Consider the following 17320-nt stretch of genomic DNA (forward strand, 5'->3'; position numbering starts at 1 on the left):
GGTCCTGCAGGTTCTAGATCTGGTCCTGCAAGTTCTAGACCTGGTCCTGCAGGTTCTAGACCTGGTCCTGCAGGTCTTAGACCTGGTCCTGCAGGTTCTAGACCTGGTCCTGCAGGTCTTAGACCTGGTCCTGCAGGTTCTAGACCTGGTCCTGCAGGTCTTAGACCCTGGTCCTGCAAGTTCTAGACCTGGGTCCTGCAGGTTCTAGACCTGGTCCTGCAGGATCTAGGGATCTAGACCTGGTCCTGCAGGTTTTAGACCTGGTCCTGCAGGTTCTAGACCTGGTCCTGCAGGTCTTAGACCTGGTCCTGCAGGTTCTAGATCTGGTCCTGCAAGTTCTAGACCTGGTCCTGCAGGTCTTAGACCTGGTCCTGCAGGTTCTAGACCTGGTCCTGCAGGTCCTGCAGGTCTTAGACCTGGTCCTGCAGGTTCTAGACCTGGTCCTGCTGGATCTAGACTGGTCCTGCAGTTTCTAGACCTGGTCCTGCAGGTTCTAGACCTGGTCCTGCAGGTTCTAGACCTGGTCCTGCAGGTTCTAGACCTGGTCCTGCAGGTCTTAGACCTGGTCCTGCAGGTTCTAGACCTGGTCCTGCAGGTTCTAGACCTGGTCCTGCAGGTTCTAGATCTGGTCCTGCAAGTTTCTAGACCTGGTCCTGCAGGTTCTAGACCTGGTCCTGCAGGTCTCTAGACCTGGTCCTGCAGGTTCTAGACCTGGTCCTGCAGGTCTTAGACCTGGTCCTGCAGGTTCTAGACCTGGTCCTGCAGGTCTTAGACCTGGTCCTGCAGGTCTTAGACCTGGTCCTGCAGTTCTAGACTGGTCCTGCAGGTTCTAGACCTGGTCCTGCAGGTTCTAGACCTGGTCCTGCAGGTCTTAGACCTGGTCCTGCAGGTCTTAGACCTGGTCCTGCAGGTCTTAGACCTGGTCCTGCAGGTCTTAGACCTGGTCCTGCAGGTCTTAGACCTGGTCCTGCAGGTTCTAGACCTGGTCCTGCAGGTTCTAGACCTGGTCCTGCAGGTTCTAGACCTGGTCCTGCAGGTCTTAGACCTGGTCCTGCAGGTTCTAGACCTGGTCCTGCAGGTCTTAGACCTGGTCCTGCAGGTTCTAGACCTGGTCCTGCAGGTTCTAGACCTGGTCCTGCAGGTTCTAGACCTGGTCCTGCAGGTTCTAGACCTGGTCCTGCAGGTTCTAGACCTGGTCCTGCAGGTGCAGGTCTTAGACCTGGTCCTGCAGAGGTTCTAGACCTGGTCCTGCAGGTTCTAGACCTGGTCCTGCAGGTTCTAGGATCTGGTCCTGCAAGTTCTAGACCTGGTCCTGCAGGTTCTAGACCTGGTCCTGCAGGTCTTAGACCTGGTCCTGCAGGTTCTAGACGCTGGTCTGCAGGTCTTAGACCTGTGTCCTGCAGGTTATAGACCTGGTCCTGCAAGTTTCTAGACATGGTCCCTGCAGGTCTTAGGACCTGGTCCTGCAGGTTCTAGACCTGGTCCCTGCAGGTTCTAGACCTGGTCCTGCTGGTCTAGACCTGGTCCTGCAGGTTCTAGACCTGGTCCTGCAGGTTCTAGACCTGTCCTGCAGGTTCTAGACCTGGTCCTGCAGGTCTAGACCTGGTCCTGCAGGTTCTAGACCTGGTCCTGCAGGTCTAGACCTGGTCCTGCAGGTTCTAGACCTGGTCCTGCAGTTCTAGACCTGGTCCTGCAGGTTCTAGACCTGGTCCTGCAGGTTCTAGACCTGGTCCTGCAGGTTCTAGACCTGGTCCTGCAGGTCTTAGACCTGGTCCTGCAGGTTCTAGACCTGGTCCTGCAGGTTCTAGACCTGGTCCTGCAGGTTCTAGACCTGGTCCTGCAGGTCTAGACCTGGTCCTGCAGGTTCTAGACCTGGTGTCCTGCAGGTCTTAGACCTGGTCCTGCAGGTTCTAGACCTGGTCCTGCAGGTCTAGACCTGGTCCTGCAGGTTCTAGACCTGGTCCTGCAGGTTCTAGACCTGGTCCTGCAGGATCTAGACCTGGTCCTGCAGGTTCTAGACCTGGTCCTGCAGGTCTTAGACCTGGTCCTGCAGGTTCTAGATCTGGTCCTGCAGGTTCTAGACCTGGTCCTGCAGGTTCTAGATCTGGTCCTGCAGGTTCTAGACCTGGTCCTGCAGGTCTTAGACCTGGTCCTGCAGGTCTTAGACCTGGTCCTGCAGGTTCTAGACCTGGTCCTGCAGGTTCTAGACCTGGTCCTGCAGGTTCTAGACCTGGTCCTGCGGGTCTTAGACCTGGTCCTGCAGGGTCTAGACCTGGTCCTGCAGGTTCTAGACCTGGTCCTGCAGGTCTTAGACCTGGTCCTGCAGGTTCTAGACCTGGTCCTGCAGGTTCTAGACCTGGTCCTGCAGGTTCTAGATCTGGTCCTGCAAGTTCTAGACCTGGTCCTGCAGGTTCTAGACCTGGTCCTGCAGGTCTTAGACCTGGTCCTGCAGGTTCTAGACCTGGTCCTGCAGGTCTTAGACCTGGTCCTGCAGGTTCTAGACCTGGTCCTGCAGGTCTTAGACCTGGTCCTGCAGGTCTTAGACCTGGTCCTGCAAGTTCTAGACCTGGTCCTGCAGGTCTTAGACCTGGTCCTGCAGGTTCTAGACCTGGTCCTGCAGGTTCTAGACCTGGTCCTGCAGGTTCTAGACCTGGTCCTGCAGGTCTTAGACCTGGTCCTGCAGGTTCTAGACCTGGTCCTGCAGGTTCTAGACCTGGTCCTGCAGGTTCTAGACCTGGTCCTGCAGGTCTAAGACCTGGTCCTGCAGGTTCTAGACCTGGTCCTGCAGGTCTTAGACCTGGTCCTGCAGGTTCTAGACCTGGTCCTGCAGGTCTTAGACCTGGTCCTGCAGGTTCTAGACCTGGTCCTGCAGGTCTTAGACCTGGTCCTGCAGGTTCTAGACCTGGTCCTGCAGGTCTTAGACCTGGTCCTGCAGGTCTTAGACCTGGTCCTGCAAGTTCTAGACCTGGTCCTGCAGGTTCTAGACCTGGTCCTGCAGGTTCTAGACCTGGTCCTGCAGGTCTTAGACCTGGTCCTGCAGGTCTTAGACCTGGTCCTGCAGGTCTTAGACCTGGTCCTGCAGGTCTTAGACCTGGTCCTGCAGGTCTTAGACCTGGTCCTGCAGGTTCTAGACCTGGTCCTGCAGGTTCTAGACCTGGTCCTGCGGGTCTTAGACCTGGTCCTGCAGGTTCTAGACCTGGTCCTGCAGGTCTTAGACCTGGTCCTGCAGGTTCTAGACCTGGTCCTGCAGGTTCTAGACCTGGTCCTGCAGGTTCTAGACCTGGTCCTGCAGGTTCTAGACCTGGTCCTGCAGGTTCTAGACCTGGTCCTGCAGGTCTTAGACCTGGTCCTGCAGGTTCTAGACCTGGTCCTGCAGGTTCTAGACCTGGTCCTGCAGGTTCTAGATCTGGTCCTGCAAGTTCTAGACCTGGTCCTGCAGGTTCTAGACCTGGTCCTGCAGGTCTTAGACCTGGTCCTGCAGGTTCTAGACCTGGTCCTGCAGGTCTTAGACCTGGTCCTGCAGGTTCTAGACCTGGTCCTGCAGGTCTTAGACCTGGTCCTGCAAGTTCTAGACCTGGTCCTGCAGGTCTTAGACCTGGTCCTGCAGGTTCTAGACCTGGTCCTGCAGGTTCTAGACCTGGTCCTGCAGGTTCTAGACCTGGTCCTGCAGGTCTTAGACCTGGTCCTGCAGGTTCTAGACCTGGTCCTGCAGGTTCTAGACCTGGTCCTGCAGGTTCTAGACCTGGTCCTGCATGTCTAAGACCTGGTCCTGCAGGTTCTAGACCTGGTCCTGCAGGTCTTAGACCTGGTCCTGCAGGTTCTAGACCTGGTCCTGCAGGTTCTAGACCTGGTCCTGCAGGTTCTAGACCTGGTCCTGCAGGTTCTAGACCTGGTCCTGCAGGATCTAGACCTGGTCCTGCAGGTTTTAGACCTGGTCCTGCAGGTCTTAGACCTGGTCCTGCAGGTTCTAGATCTGGTCCTGCAAGTTCTAGACCTGGTCCTGCAGGTCTTAGACCTGGTCCTGCAGGTTCTAGACCTGGTCCTGCAGGTCCTGCAGGTCTTAGACCTGGTCCTGCAGGTTCTAGACCTGGTCCTGCTGGATCTAGACTGGTCCTGCAGTTTCTAGACCTGGTCCTGCAGGATCTAGACCTGGTCCTGCAGGTTCTAGACCTGGTCCTGCAGGTCTTAGACCTGGTCCTGCAGGTTCTAGATCTGGTCCTGCAGGTTCTAGACCTGGTCCTGCAGGTTCTAGATCTGGTCCTGCAGGTTCTAGACCTGGTCCTGCAGGTCTTAGACCTGGTCCTGCAGGTTCTAGACCTGGTCCTGCAGGTTCTAGACCTGGTCCTGCAGGTTCTAGACCTGGTCCTGCGGGTCTTAGACCTGGTCCTGCAGGGTCTAGACCTGGTCCTGCAGGTTCTAGACCTGGTCCTGCAGGTCTTAGACCTGGTCCTGCAGGTTCTAGACCTGGTCCTGCAGGTTCTAGACCTGGTCCTGCAGGTTCTAGATCTGGTCCTGCAAGTTCTAGACCTGGTCCTGCAGGTTCTAGACCTGGTCCTGCAGGTCTTAGACCTGGTCCTGCAGGTTCTAGACCTGGTCCTGCAGGTCTTAGACCTGGTCCTGCAGGTTCTAGACCTGGTCCTGCAGGTCTTAGACCTGGTCCTGCAGGTCTTAGACCTGGTCCTGCAAGTTCTAGACCTGGTCCTGCAGGTCTTAGACCTGGTCCTGCAGGTTCTAGACCTGGTCCTGCAGGTTCTAGACCTGGTCCTGCAGGTTCTAGACCTGGTCCTGCAGGTCTTAGACCTGGTCCTGCAGGTTCTAGACCTGGTCCTGCAGGTTCTAGACCTGGTCCTGCAGGTTCTAGACCTGGTCCTGCAGGTCTAAGACCTGGTCCTGCAGGTTCTAGACCTGGTCCTGCAGGTCTTAGACCTGGTCCTGCAGGTTCTAGACCTGGTCCTGCAGGTTCTAGACCTGGTCCTGCAGGTCTTAGACCTGGTCCTGCAGGTTCTAGACCTGGTCCTGCAGGTTCTAGACCTGGTCCTGCAGGTTCTAGACCTGGTCCTGCAGGTCTTAGACCTGGTCCTGCAGGTTCTAGACCTGGTCCTTCAGGTCCTGCAGGTTCTAGACCTGGTCCTGCAGGATCTAGACCTGGTCCTGCAGGTCTTAGACCTGGTCCTGCAGGTTCTAGACCTGGTCCTGCAGGTTCTAGACCTGGTCCTGCTGGATCTAGACTGGTCCTGCAGGTCTTAGACCTGGTCCTGCAGGTTTTAGACCTGGTCCTGCAGGTCTTAGACCTGGTCCTGCAGGTTCTAGACCTGGTCCTGCAGGTTCTAGACCTGGTCCTGCAGGTTCTAGATCTGGTCCTGCAGGTTCTAGACCTGGTCCTGCAGGTCTTAGACCTGGTCCTGCAGGTTCTAGACCTGGTCCTGCAGGTCTTAGACCTGGTCCTGCAGGTCTTAGACCTGGTCCTGCAGGTTCTAGACCTGGTCCTGCAGGTTCTAGACCTGGTCCTGCAGGTTCTAGATCTGGTCCTGCAGGTTCTAGACCTGGTCCTGCAGGTCTTAGACCTGGTCCTGCAGGTTCTACACCTGGTCCTGCAGGTTCTAGACCTGGTCCTGCAGGTTCTAGATCTGGTCCTGCAGGTTCTAGACCTGGTCCTGCAGGTCTTAGACCTGGTCCTGCAGGACCAGGTCTAGACCTGGTCCTGCAGGTTCTAGACCTGGTCCTGCAGGTTCTAGACCTGGTCCTGCAGGTCTTAGACCTGGTCCTGCAGGTCTTAGACCTGGTCCTGCAGGTTCTAGACCTGGTCCTGCAGGATCTAGACCTGGTCCTGCAGGTCTTAGACCTGGTCCTGCAGGTCTTAGACCTGGTCCTGCAGGTCTAGACCTGGTCCTGCAGGTTCTAGACCTGGTCCTGCAGGTCTTAGACCTGGTCCTGCAGGTTCTAGACCTGGTCCTGCAGGTTCAAGACCTGGTCCTGCAGGTCTAGACCTGGTCCTGCAGGTTCTAGACCTGGTCCTGCAGGTCTTAGACCTGGTCCTGCAGGTTCTAGACCTGGTCCTGCAGGTTCTAGACCTGGTCCTGCAGGTTCTAGACCTGGTCCTGCAGGATCTAGACCTGGTCCTGCAGGTCTTAGACCTGGTCCTGCAGGTTCTAGACCTGGTCCTGCAGGATATAGACCTGGTCCTGCAGGTTCTAGACCTGGTCCTGCAGGTTCTAGACCTGGTCCTGCAGGTCTTAGACCTGGTCCTGCAGGTTCTAGACCTGGTCCTGCAGGTTCTAGACCTGGTCCTGCAGGTTCTAGACCTGGTCCTGCAGGTCTTAGACCTGGTCCTGCAGGTCTAGACCTGGTCCTGCAGGTCTTAGACCTGGTCCTGCAGGTCTTAGACCTGGTCCTGCAGGTCTTAGACCTGGTCCTGCAGGTCTTAGACCTGGTCCTGCAGGTCTAAGACCTGGTCCTTCAGGTCCTGCAGGTCTTAGACCTGGTCCTGCAGGTCTTAGACCTGGTCCTGCAGGTTCTAGACCTGGTCCTGCAGGTTCTAGACCTGGTCCTGCAGGTCTTAGACCTGGTCCTGCAGGTCTAGACCTGGTCCTGCAGGTCTTAGACCTGGTCCTGCAGGTCTTAGACCTGTTCCTGCAGGTCTTAGACCTGGTCCTGCAGGTCTTAGACCTGGTCCTGCAGGTTCTAGACCTGGTCCTGCAGGTCTTAGACCTGGTCTTGCAGGTTCTAGACCTGGTCCTGCAGGTCTTAGACCTGGTCCTGCAGGTTCTAGACCTGGTCCTGCAGGTCTTAGACCTGGTCCTGCAGGTTCTAGACCTGGTCCTGCAGGTTCTAGACCTGGTCCTGCAGGTCTTAGACCTGGTCCTGCAGGTCTTAGACCTGGTCCTGCAGGTTCTAGACCTGGTCCTGCAGGTTCTAGACCTGGTCCTGCAGGTCTTAGACCTGGTCTTGCAGGTTCTAGACCTGGTCCTGCAGGTCTTAGACCTGGTCCTGCAGGTTCTAGACCTGGTCCTGCAGGTTCTAGACCTGGTCCTGCAGGTTCTAGACCTGGTCCTGCAGGTTCTAGACCTGGTCCTGCAGGTCTTAGACCTGGTCCTGCAGGTTCTAGACCTGGTCCTGCAGGTCTTAGACCTGGTCCTGCAGGTCTTAGACCTGGTCCTGCAGGTTCTAGACCTGGTCCTGCAGGTCTTAGACCTGGTCCTGCAGGTTCTAGACCTGGTCCTGCAGGTTCTAGACCTGGTCCTGCAGGTTCTAGACCTGGTCCTGCAGGTTCTAGACCTGGTCCTGCAGGTCTTAGACCTGGTCCTGCAGGTCTTAGACCTGGTCCTGCAGGTCTAGACCTGGTCCTGCAGGTCTTAGACCTGGTCCTGCAGGTCTTAGACCTGGTCCTGCAGGTTCTAGACCTGGTCCTGCAGGTTCTAGACCTGGTCCTGCAGGTCTTAGACCTGGTCCTGCAGGTCTTGACCTGGTCCTGCAGGTCTTAGACCTGGTCCTGCAGGTCTTAGACCTGTTCCTGCAGGTCTTAGACCTGGTCCTGCAGGTCTTAGACCTGGTCCTGCAGGTCTTAGACCTGGTCCTGCAGGTCTTAGACCTGGTCCTGCAGGTCTTAGACCTGGTCCTGCAGGTTCTAGACCTGGTCCTGCAGGTCTTAGACCTGGTCCTGCAGGTCTTAGACCTGGTCCTGCAGGTCTTAGACCTGGTCCTGCAGGTTCTAGACCTGGTCCTGCAGGTCTTAGACCTGGTCCTGCAGGTTCTAGACCTGGTCCTGCAGGTCTTAGACCTGGTCCTGCAGGTTCTAGACCTGGTCCTGCAGGTCTTAAACCTGGTCCTGCAGGTCTTAGACCTGGTCCTGCAGGTTCTAGACCTGGTCCTGCAGGTCTTAGACCTGGTCTTGCAGGTTCTAGACCTGGTCCTGCAGGTTCTAGACCTGGTCCTGCAGGTCTTAGACCAGGTCCTGCAGGTTCTAGACCTGGTCCTGCAGGTCTAGACCTGGTCCTGCAGGTTCTAGACCTGGTCCTGCAGGTTCTAGACCTGGTCCTGCAGGTCTTAGACCTGGTCCTGCAGGTTCTAGACCTGGTCCTGCAGGTTCTAGACCTGGTCCTGCAGGTTCTAGACCTGGTCCTGCAGGTCTAAGACCTGGTCCTGCAGGTTCTAGACCTGGTCCTGCAGGTCTTAGACCTGGTCCTGCAGGTCTTAGACCTGGTCCTGCAGGTTCTAGACCTGGTCCTGCAGGTTCTAGACCTGGTCCTGCAGGTTCTAGACCTGGTCCTGCAGGTCTTAGACCTGGTCCTGCAGGTTCTAGACCTGGTCCTGCAGGTCTTAGACCTGGTCCTGCAGGTTCTAGACCTGGTCCTGCAGGTTCTAGACCTGGTCCTGCAGGTTCTAGACCTGGTCCTGCAGGTCTTAGACCTGGTCCTGCAGGTCTTAGACCTGGTCCTGCAGGTCTTAGACCTGGTCCTGCAGGTCTTAGACCTGGTCTTGCAGGTCTTAGACCTGGTCCTGCAGGTTCTAGACCTGGTCCTGTAGGTTCTAGACCTGGTCCTGCAGGTTTTAGACCTGGTCCTGCAGGTTCTAGACCTGGTCCTGCAGGTTCTAGACCTGGTCCTGTAGGTTCTAGACCTGGTCCTGCAGGTTCTAGACCTGGTCCTGCAGGTCTTAGACCTGGTCCTGCAGGTTCTAGTCCTGGTCCTGCAGGTTCTAGACCTGGTCCTGCAGGTCTTAGACCTGGTCCTGCAGGTTCTAGTCCTGGTCCTGCAGGTTCTAGACCTGGTCCTGCAGGTCTTAGACCTGGTCCTGCAGGTCTAGACCTGGTCCTGCAGGTTCTAGACCTGGTCCTGCAGGTTCTAGACCTGGTCCTGCAGGTTCTAGACCTGGTCCTGCAGGTCCTGCAGGTATTAGACCTGGTCCTGCAGGTCTAAGACCTGGTCCTGCAGGTTCTAGACCTGGTCCTGCAGGTCCTGCAGGTCTTAGACCTGGTCCTGCAGGTCTTAGACCTGGTCCTGCAGGTCTTAGACCTGGTCCTGCAGGTCTAGACCTGGTCCTGCAGGTTCTAGACCTGGTCCTGCAGGTCTTAGACCTGGTCCTGCAGGTTCTAGACCTGGTCCTGCAGGTCTTAGACCTGGTCCTGCAGGTCTAGACCTGGTCCTGCAGGTTCTAGACCTGGTCCTGCAGGTCTTAGACCTGGTCCTGCAGGTTCTAGACCTGGTCCTGCAGGTTCTAGACCTGGTCCTGCAGGTTCTAGACCTGGTCCTGCAGGTCTAAGACCTGGTCCTGCAGGTTCTAGACCTGGTCCTGCAGGTCTTAGACCTGGTCCTGCAGGTTCTAGACCTGGTCCTGCAGGTTCTAGACCTGGTCCTGCAGGTTCTAGACCTGGTCCTGCAGGTTCTAGACCTGGTCCTGCAGGTCTTAGACCTGGTCCTGCAGGGTCTAGACCTGGTCCTGCAGGTTCTAGACCTGGTCCTGCAGGTCTTAGACCTGGTCCTGCAGGTCTAGACCTGGTCCTGCAGGTTCTAGACCTGGTCCTGCAGGTTCTAGACCTGGTCCTGCAGGTCTTAGACCTGGTCCTGCAGGTCTTAGACCTGGTCCTGCAGGTTCTAGTCCTGGTCCTGCAGGTCTTAGACCTGGTCCTGCAGGTCTAAGACCTGGTCCTGCAGGTTCTAGACCTGGTCCTGCAGGTCCTAGACCTGGTCCTGCAGGTCTAGACCTGGTCCTGCAGGTTCTAGACCTGGTCCTGCAGGTCTTAGACCTGGTCCTGCAGGTTCTAGACCTGGTCCTGCAGGTCTTAGACCTGGTCCTGCAGGTTCTAGACCTGGTCCTGCAGGTCTTAGACCTGGTCCTGCAGGTCTTAGACCTGGTCCTGCAGGTCTAGACCTGGTCCTGCAGGTTCTAGACCTGGTCCTGCAGGTCTTAGACCTGGTCCTGCAGGTTCTAGACCTGGTCCTGCAGGTCTTAGACCTGGTCCTGCAGGTCTTAGACCTGGTCCTGCAGGTTCTAGACCTGGTCCTGCAGGTTCTAGACCTGGTCCTGCAGGTTCTAGACCTCGTCCTGGTCCTGCAGGTCTAGACCTGGTCCTGCAGGTTCTAGACCTGGTCCTGCAGGTCTTAGACCTGGTCCTGCAGGTTCTAGACCTGGTCCTGCAGGTTCTAGACCTGGTCCTGCAGGTTCTAGACCTGGTCCTGCAGGTGTTAGACCTGGTCCTGCAGGTTCTAGACCTGGTCCTGCAGGTCTTAGACCTGGTCCTGCAGGTCTTAGACCTGGTCCTACAGGTCTTAGACCTGGTCCTGCAGGTTCTAGACCTGGTCCTGCAGGTCTTAGACCTGGTCCTGCAGGTTCTAGACCTGGTCCTGCAGGTCTTAGACCTGGTCCTGCAGGTTCTAGACCTGGTCCTGCAGGTCTTAGACCTGGTCCTGCAGGTCTTAGACCTGGTCCTGCAGGTTCTAGACCTGGTCCTGCAGGTTCTAGACCTGGCCCTGCAGGTCTTAGACCTGGTCCTGCAGGTCTTAGACCTGGTCCTGCAGGTTCTAGACCTGGTCCTGCAGGTTCTAGACCTGGTCCTGCAGGTCTAGACCTGGTCCTGCAGGTTCTAGACCTGGTCCTGCAGGTTCTAGACCTGGTCCTGCAGGTTCTAGACCTGGTCCTGCAGGTTCTGGACCTGGTCCTGCAGGTCTTAGACCTGGTCCTGCAGGTTCTAGACCTGGTCCTGCAGGTTCTAGACCTGGTCCTGCAGGTCTTAGACCTGGTCCTGCAGGTTCTAGACCTGGTCCTGCAGGTTCTAGACCTGGTCCTGTAGGTTCTAGACCTGGTCCTGCAGGTTCTAGACCTGGTCCTGCAGGTCTTAGACCTGGTCCTGCAGGTTCTAGTCCTGGTCCTGCAGGTTCTAGACCTGGTCCTGCAGGTCTTAGACCTGGTCCTGCAGGTTCTAGTCCTGGTCCTGCAGGTTCTAGACCTGGTCCTGCAGGTCTTAGACCTGGTCCTGCAGGTCTAGACCTGGTCCTGCAGGTTCTAGACCTGGTCCTGCAGGTTCTAGACCTGGTCCTGCAGGTTCTAGACCTGGTCCTGCAGGTCCTGCAGGTATTAGACCTGGTCCTGCAGGTCTAAGACCTGGTCCTGCAGGTTCTAGACCTGGTCCTGCAGGTCCTGCAGGTCTTAGACCTGGTCCTGCAGGTCTTAGACCTGGTCCTGCAGGTCTTAGACCTGGTCCTGCAGGTCTAGACCTGGTCCTGCAGGTTCTAGACCTGGTCCTGCAGGTCTTAGACCTGGTCCTGCAGGTTCTAGACCTGGTCCTGCAGGTCTTAGACCTGGTCCTGCAGGTCTAGACCTGGTCCTGCAGGTTCTAGACCTGGTCCTGCAGGTCTTAGACCTGGTCCTGCAGGTTCTAGACCTGGTCCTGCAGGTTCTAGACCTGGTCCTGCAGGTTCTAGACCTGGTCCTGCAGGTCTAAGACCTGGTCCTGCAGGTTCTAGACCTGGTCCTGCAGGTCTTAGACCTGGTCCTGCAGGTTCTAGACCTGGTCCTGCAGGTTCTAGACCTGGTCCTGCAGGTTCTAGACCTGGTCCTGCAGGTTCTAGACCTGGTCCTGCAGGTCTTAGACCTGGTCCTGCAGGGTCTAGACCTGGTCCTGCAGGTTCTAGACCTGGTCCTGCAGGTCTTAGACCTGGTCCTGCAGGTCTAGACCTGGTCCTGCAGGTTCTAGACCTGGTCCTGCAGGTTCTAGACCTGGTCCTGCAGGTCTTAGACCTGGTCCTGCAGGTCTTAGACCTGGTCCTGCAGGTTCTAGTCCTGGTCCTGCAGGTCTTAGACCTGGTCCTGCAGGTCTAAGACCTGGTCCTGCAGGTTCTAGACCTGGTCCTGCAGGTCCTAGACCTGGTCCTGCAGGTCTAGACCTGGTCCTGCAGGTTCTAGACCTGGTCCTGCAGGTCTTAGACCTGGTCCTGCAGGTTCTAGACCTGGTCCTGCAGGTCTTAGACCTGGTCCTGCAGGTTCTAGACCTGGTCCTGCAGGTCTTAGACCTGGTCCTGCAGGTCTTAGACCTGGTCCTGCAGGTCTAGACCTGGTCCTGCAGGTTCTAGACCTGGTCCTGCAGGTCTTAGACCTGGTCCTGCAGGTTCTAGACCTGGTCCTGCAGGTCTTAGACCTGGTCCTGCAGGTCTTAGACCTGGTCCTGCAGGTTCTAGACCTGGTCCTGCAGGTTCTAGACCTGGTCCTGCAGGTTCTAGACCTCGTCCTGGTCCTGCAGGTCTAGACCTGGTCCTGCAGGTTCTAGACCTGGTCCTGCAGGTCTTAGACCTGGTCCTGCAGGTTCTAGACCTGGTCCTGCAGGTTCTAGACCTGGTCCTGCAGGTTCTAGACCTGGTCCTGCAGGTGTTAGACCTGGTCCTGCAGGTTCTAGACCTGGTCCTGCAGGTCTTAGACCTGGTCCTGCAGGTCTTAGACCTGGTCCTACAGGTCTTAGACCTGGTCCTGCAGGTTCTAGACCTGGTCCTGCAGGTCTTAGACCTGGTCCTGCAGGTTCTAGACCTGGTCCTGCAGGTCTTAGACCTGGTCCTGCAGGTTCTAGACCTGGTCCTGCAGGTCTTAGACCTGGTCCTGCAGGTCTTAGACCTGGTCCTGCAGGTTCTAGACCTGGTCCTGCAGGTTCTAGACCTGGCCCTGCAGGTCTTAGACCTGGTCCTGCAGGTCTTAGACCTGGTCCTGCAGGTTCTAGACCTGGTCCTGCAGGTTCTAGACCTGGTCCTGCAGGTCTAGACCTGGTCCTGCAGGTTCTAGACCTGGTCCTGCAGGTTCTAGACCTGGTCCTGCAGGTTCTAGACCTGGTCCTGCAGGTTCTGGACCTGGTCCTGCAGGTCTTAGACCTGGTCCTGCAGGTTCTAGACCTGGTCCTGCAGGTTCTAGACCTGGTCCTGCAGGTCTTAGACCTGGTCCTGCAGGTTCTAGACCTGGTCCTGCAGGTTCTAGACCTGGTCCTGCAGGTTCTAGACCTGGTCCTGCAGGTCTTAGACCTGGTCCTGCAGGTCTTAGACCTGGTCCTGCAGGTTCTAGTCCTGGTCCTGCAGGTCTTAGACCTGGTCCTGCAGGTTCTAGACCTGGTCCTGCAGGTTCTAGACCTGGTCCTGCAGGTTCTAGACCTGGTCCTGCAGGTTCTAGACCTGGTCCTGCAGGTTCTAGACCTGGTCCTGCAGGTTCTAGACCTGGTCCTGCAGGTCTTAGACCTGGTCCTGCAGGTTCTAGACCTGGTCCTGCAGGTCTTAGACCTGGTCCTGCAGGTCTTAGACCTGGTCCTGCAGGTCTTAGACCTGGTCCTGCAGGTTCTAGACCTGGTCCTGCAGGTTCTAGACCTGGTCCTGCTGGATCTAGACCTGGTCCTGCAGGTCTTAGACCTGGTCCTGCTGGATCTAGACCTGGTCCTGCTGGATCTAGACCTGGTCCTGCAGGTTCTAGACCTGGTCCTGCAGGGTCTAGACCTGGTCCTGCAGGTTCTAGATCTGGTCCTGCAAGTTCTAGACCTGGTCCTGCAGGTTCTAGACCTGGTCCTGCAGGTCTTAGACCTGGTCCTGCAGGTTCTAGACCTGGTCCTGCTGGATCTAGACCTGGTCCTGCAGGTTCTAGACCTGGTCCTGCAGGTCTTAGACCTGGTCCTGCAGGTCTTAGACCTGGTCCTGCAGGTCTTAGACCTGGTCCTGCAGGTTCTAGACCTGGTCCTGCAGGTTCTAGACCTGGTCCTGCAGGTCTTAGACCTGGTCCTGCAGGTTCTAGACCTGGTCCTGCAGGTTCTAGACCTGGTCCTGCAGGTCTAAGACCTGGTCCTGCAGGTTCTAGACCTGGTCCTGCAGGTTCTAGACCTGGTCCTGCAGGTCTTAGACCTGGTCCTGCAGGTTCTAGACCTGGTCCTGCAGGTTCTAGACCTGGTCCTGCAGGTCTTAGACCTGGTCCTGCAGGTTCTAGACCTGGTCCTGCAGGTTCTAAACCTGGTCCTGCAGGTCTAGACCTGGTCCTGAAGGTTCTAGACCTGGTCCTGCAGGTCTTAGTCCTGGTCCTGCAGGTCTTAGACCTGGTCCTGCAGGTTCTAGACCTGGTCCTGCAGGTTCTAGACCTGGTCCTGCAGGTCTTAGACCTGGTCCTGCAGGTTCTAGACCTGGTCCTGCAGGTTCTAGACCTGGTCCTGCAGGTCTTAGACCTGGTCCTGCAGGTTCTAGACCTGGTCCTGCAGGTTCTAGACCTGGTCCTGCAGGTCTTAGACCTGGTCCTGCAGGTTCTAGACCTGGTCCTGCAGGTTCTAGACCTGGTCCTGCAGGTTCTAGACCTGGTCCTGCAGGTCTTAGACCTGGTCCTGCAGGTTCTAGACCTGGTCCTGCAGGTTCTAGACCTGGTCCTGCAGGTTCTAGACCTGGTCCTGCAGGTTCTAGACCTGGTCCTGCAGGTCTTAGACCTGGTCCTGCAGGTTCTAGACCTGGTCCTGCAGATTCTAGACCTGGTCCTGCAGGTTCTAGACCTGGTCCTGCAGATTCTAGACCTGGTCCTGCAGGTTCTAGACCTGGTCCTGCAGGTTCTAGACCTGGTCCTGCAGGTTCTAGACCTGGTCCTGCAGGTCTTAGACCTGGTCCTGCAGGTTCTAGACCTGGTCCTGCAGGTCTAGACCTGGTCCTGCAGGTTCTAGACCTGGTCCTGCAGGTTCTAGACCTGGTCCTGCAGGTTCTAGACCTGGTCCTGCAGGTCTTAGACCTGGTCCTGCAGGTTCTAGACCTGGTCCTGCAGGTTCTAGACCTGGTCCTGCAGGTTCTAGACCTGGTCCTGCAGGTTCTAGACCTGGTCCTGCAGGTCTAGACCTGGTCCTGCAGGTTCTAGACCTGGTCCTGCAGGTCTTAGACCTGGTCCTGCAGGTTCTAGACCTGGTCCTGCAGGTCTTAGACCTGGTCCTGCAGGTTCTAGATCTGGTCCTGCAGGTTCTAGACCTGGTCCTGCAGGTTCTAGACCTGGTCCTGCAGGTTCTAGACCTGGTCCTGCAGGTCTTAGACCTGGTCCTGCAGGTTCTAGACCTGGTCCTGCAGGTTCTAGACCTGGTCCTGCAGGTTCTAGACCTGGTCCTGCAGGTTCTAGACCTGGTCCTGCAGGTTCTAGACCTGGTCCTGCAGGTTCTAGACCTGGTCCTGCAGGTTCTAGACCTGGTCCTGCAGATTCTAGACCTGGTCCTGCAGGTTCTAGACCTGGTCCTGCAGATTCTAGACCTGGTCCTGCAGGTTCTAGACCTGGTCCTGCAGGTCTAGACCTGGTCCTGCAGGTTCTAGACCTGGTCCTGCAGGTTCTAGACCTGGTCCTGCAGGTTCTAGACCTGGTCCTGCAGGTTCTAGACCTGGTCCTGCAGGTTCTAGACCTGGTCCTGCAGGTTCTAGACCTGGTCCTGCAGGTTCTAGACCTGGTCCTGCAGGTCTTAGACCTGGTCCTGCAGGTTCTAGACCTGGTCCTGCAGATTCTAGACCTGGTCCTGCAGGTTCTAGACCTGGTCCTGCAGATTCTAGACCTGGTCCTGCAGGTTCTAGACCTGGTCCTGCAGGTTCTAGACCTGGTCCTGCAGGTCTTAGACCTGGTCCTGCAGGTCTTAGACCTGGTCCTGCAGGTTCTAGACCTGGTCCTGCAGGTTCTAGACCTGGTCCTGCAGGTTCTAGACCTGGTCCTGCAGGTTCTAGACCTGGTCCTGCAGATTCTAGACCTGGTCCTGCAGGTTCTAGACCTGGTCCTGCAGGTCTTAGACCTGGTCCTGCAGGTTCTAGACCTGGTCCTGCAGGTTCTAGACCTGGTCCTGCAGGTCTTAGACCTGGTCCTGCAGGTCTTAGACCTGGTCCTGCAGGTTCTAGACCTGGTCCTGCAGGTTCTAGACCTGGTCCTGCAGGTTCTAGACCTGGTCCTGCAGGTCTTAGACCTGGTCCTGCAGGTTCTAGACCTGGTCCTGCAGGTCTTAGACCTGGTCCTGCAGGTTCTAGACCTGGTCCTGTAGGTTCTAGACCTGGTCCTGCAGGTCTTAGACCTGGTCCTGCAGGTTCTAGACCTGGTCCTGCAGGTCTTAGACCTGGTCCTGCAGGTTCTAGACCTGGTCCTGCAGGTCTTAGACCTGGTCCTGTAGGTTCTAGACCTGGTCCTGCAGGTCTTAGACCTGGTCCTGCAGGTTCTAGACCTGGTCCTGCAGGTCTTAGACCTGGTCCTGCAGGTTCTAGACCTGGTCCTGTAGGTTCTAGACCTGGTCCTGCAGGTTCTAGACCTGGTCCTGCAGGTTCTAGACCTGGTCTTGCAGGTTCTAGACCTGGTCCTGCAGGTTCTACACCTGGTCCTGCAGGTTCTAGACCTGGTCCTGCAGGTCTTAGACCTGGTCTTGCAGGTTCTAGACCTGGTCCTGCAGGTTCTAGACCTGGTCCTGCAGGTTCTAGACCTGGTCCTGCAGGTCTTAGACCTGGTCCTGCAGGTTCTAGACCTGGTCCTGCAGGTCTAGACCTGGTCCTGCAGGTTCTAGACCTGGTCCTGCAGGTCTTAGACCTGGTCCTGCAGGTCTTAGATCTGGTCCTGCAGGTTCTAGATCTGGTCCTGCAGGTTCTAGACCTGGTCCTGCAGGTTCTAGACCTGGTCCTGCAGGTTCTAGACCTGGTCCTGCAGGTCTTAGACCTGGTCCTGCAGGTTCTAGACCTGGTCCTGCAGGTCTTAGACCTGGTCCTGCAGGTCTTAGACCTGGTCCTGCAGGTTCTAGACCTGGTCCTGCAGGTTCTAGACCTGGTCCTGCAGGTCTTAGACCTGGTCCTGCAGGTCTTAGACCTGGTCCTGCTGGTCTTAGACCTGGTCCTGCAGGTTCTAGACCTGGTCCTGCAGGTCTTAGACCTGGTCCTGCTGGTCTTAGACCTGGTCCTGCAGGTTCTAGACCTGGTCCTGCAGGTTTTAGACCTGGTCCTGCAGGTCTTAGACCTGGTCCTGCTGGTCTTAGACCTGGTCCTGCAGGTTCTAGACCTGGTCCTGCTGGTCTTAGACCTGGTCCTGCTGGTCTTAGACCTGGTCCTGCAGGTCTAGACCTGGTCCTGCAGGTTCTAGACCTGGTCCTGCAGGTCTAGACCTGGTCCTGCAGGTTCTAGACCTGGTCCTGCAGGTCTTAGACCTGGTCCTGCAGGTTCTAGACCTGGTCCTGCAGGTTCTAGACCTGGTCCTGCAGGTCTTAGACCTGGTCCTGCAGGTTCTAGACCTGGTCCTGCAGGTTCTAGACCTGGTCCTTCAGGTTCTAGACCTGGTCCTGCAGGTTCTAGACCTGGTCCTGCAGGTTCTAGACCTGGTCCTGCAGGTCTTAGACCTGGTC

This window comes from Cololabis saira, chromosome 7 (assembly GCF_033807715.1).
Source record: "Cololabis saira isolate AMF1-May2022 chromosome 7, fColSai1.1, whole genome shotgun sequence".
NCBI lineage: Eukaryota > Metazoa > Chordata > Actinopteri > Beloniformes > Belonidae > Cololabis > Cololabis saira.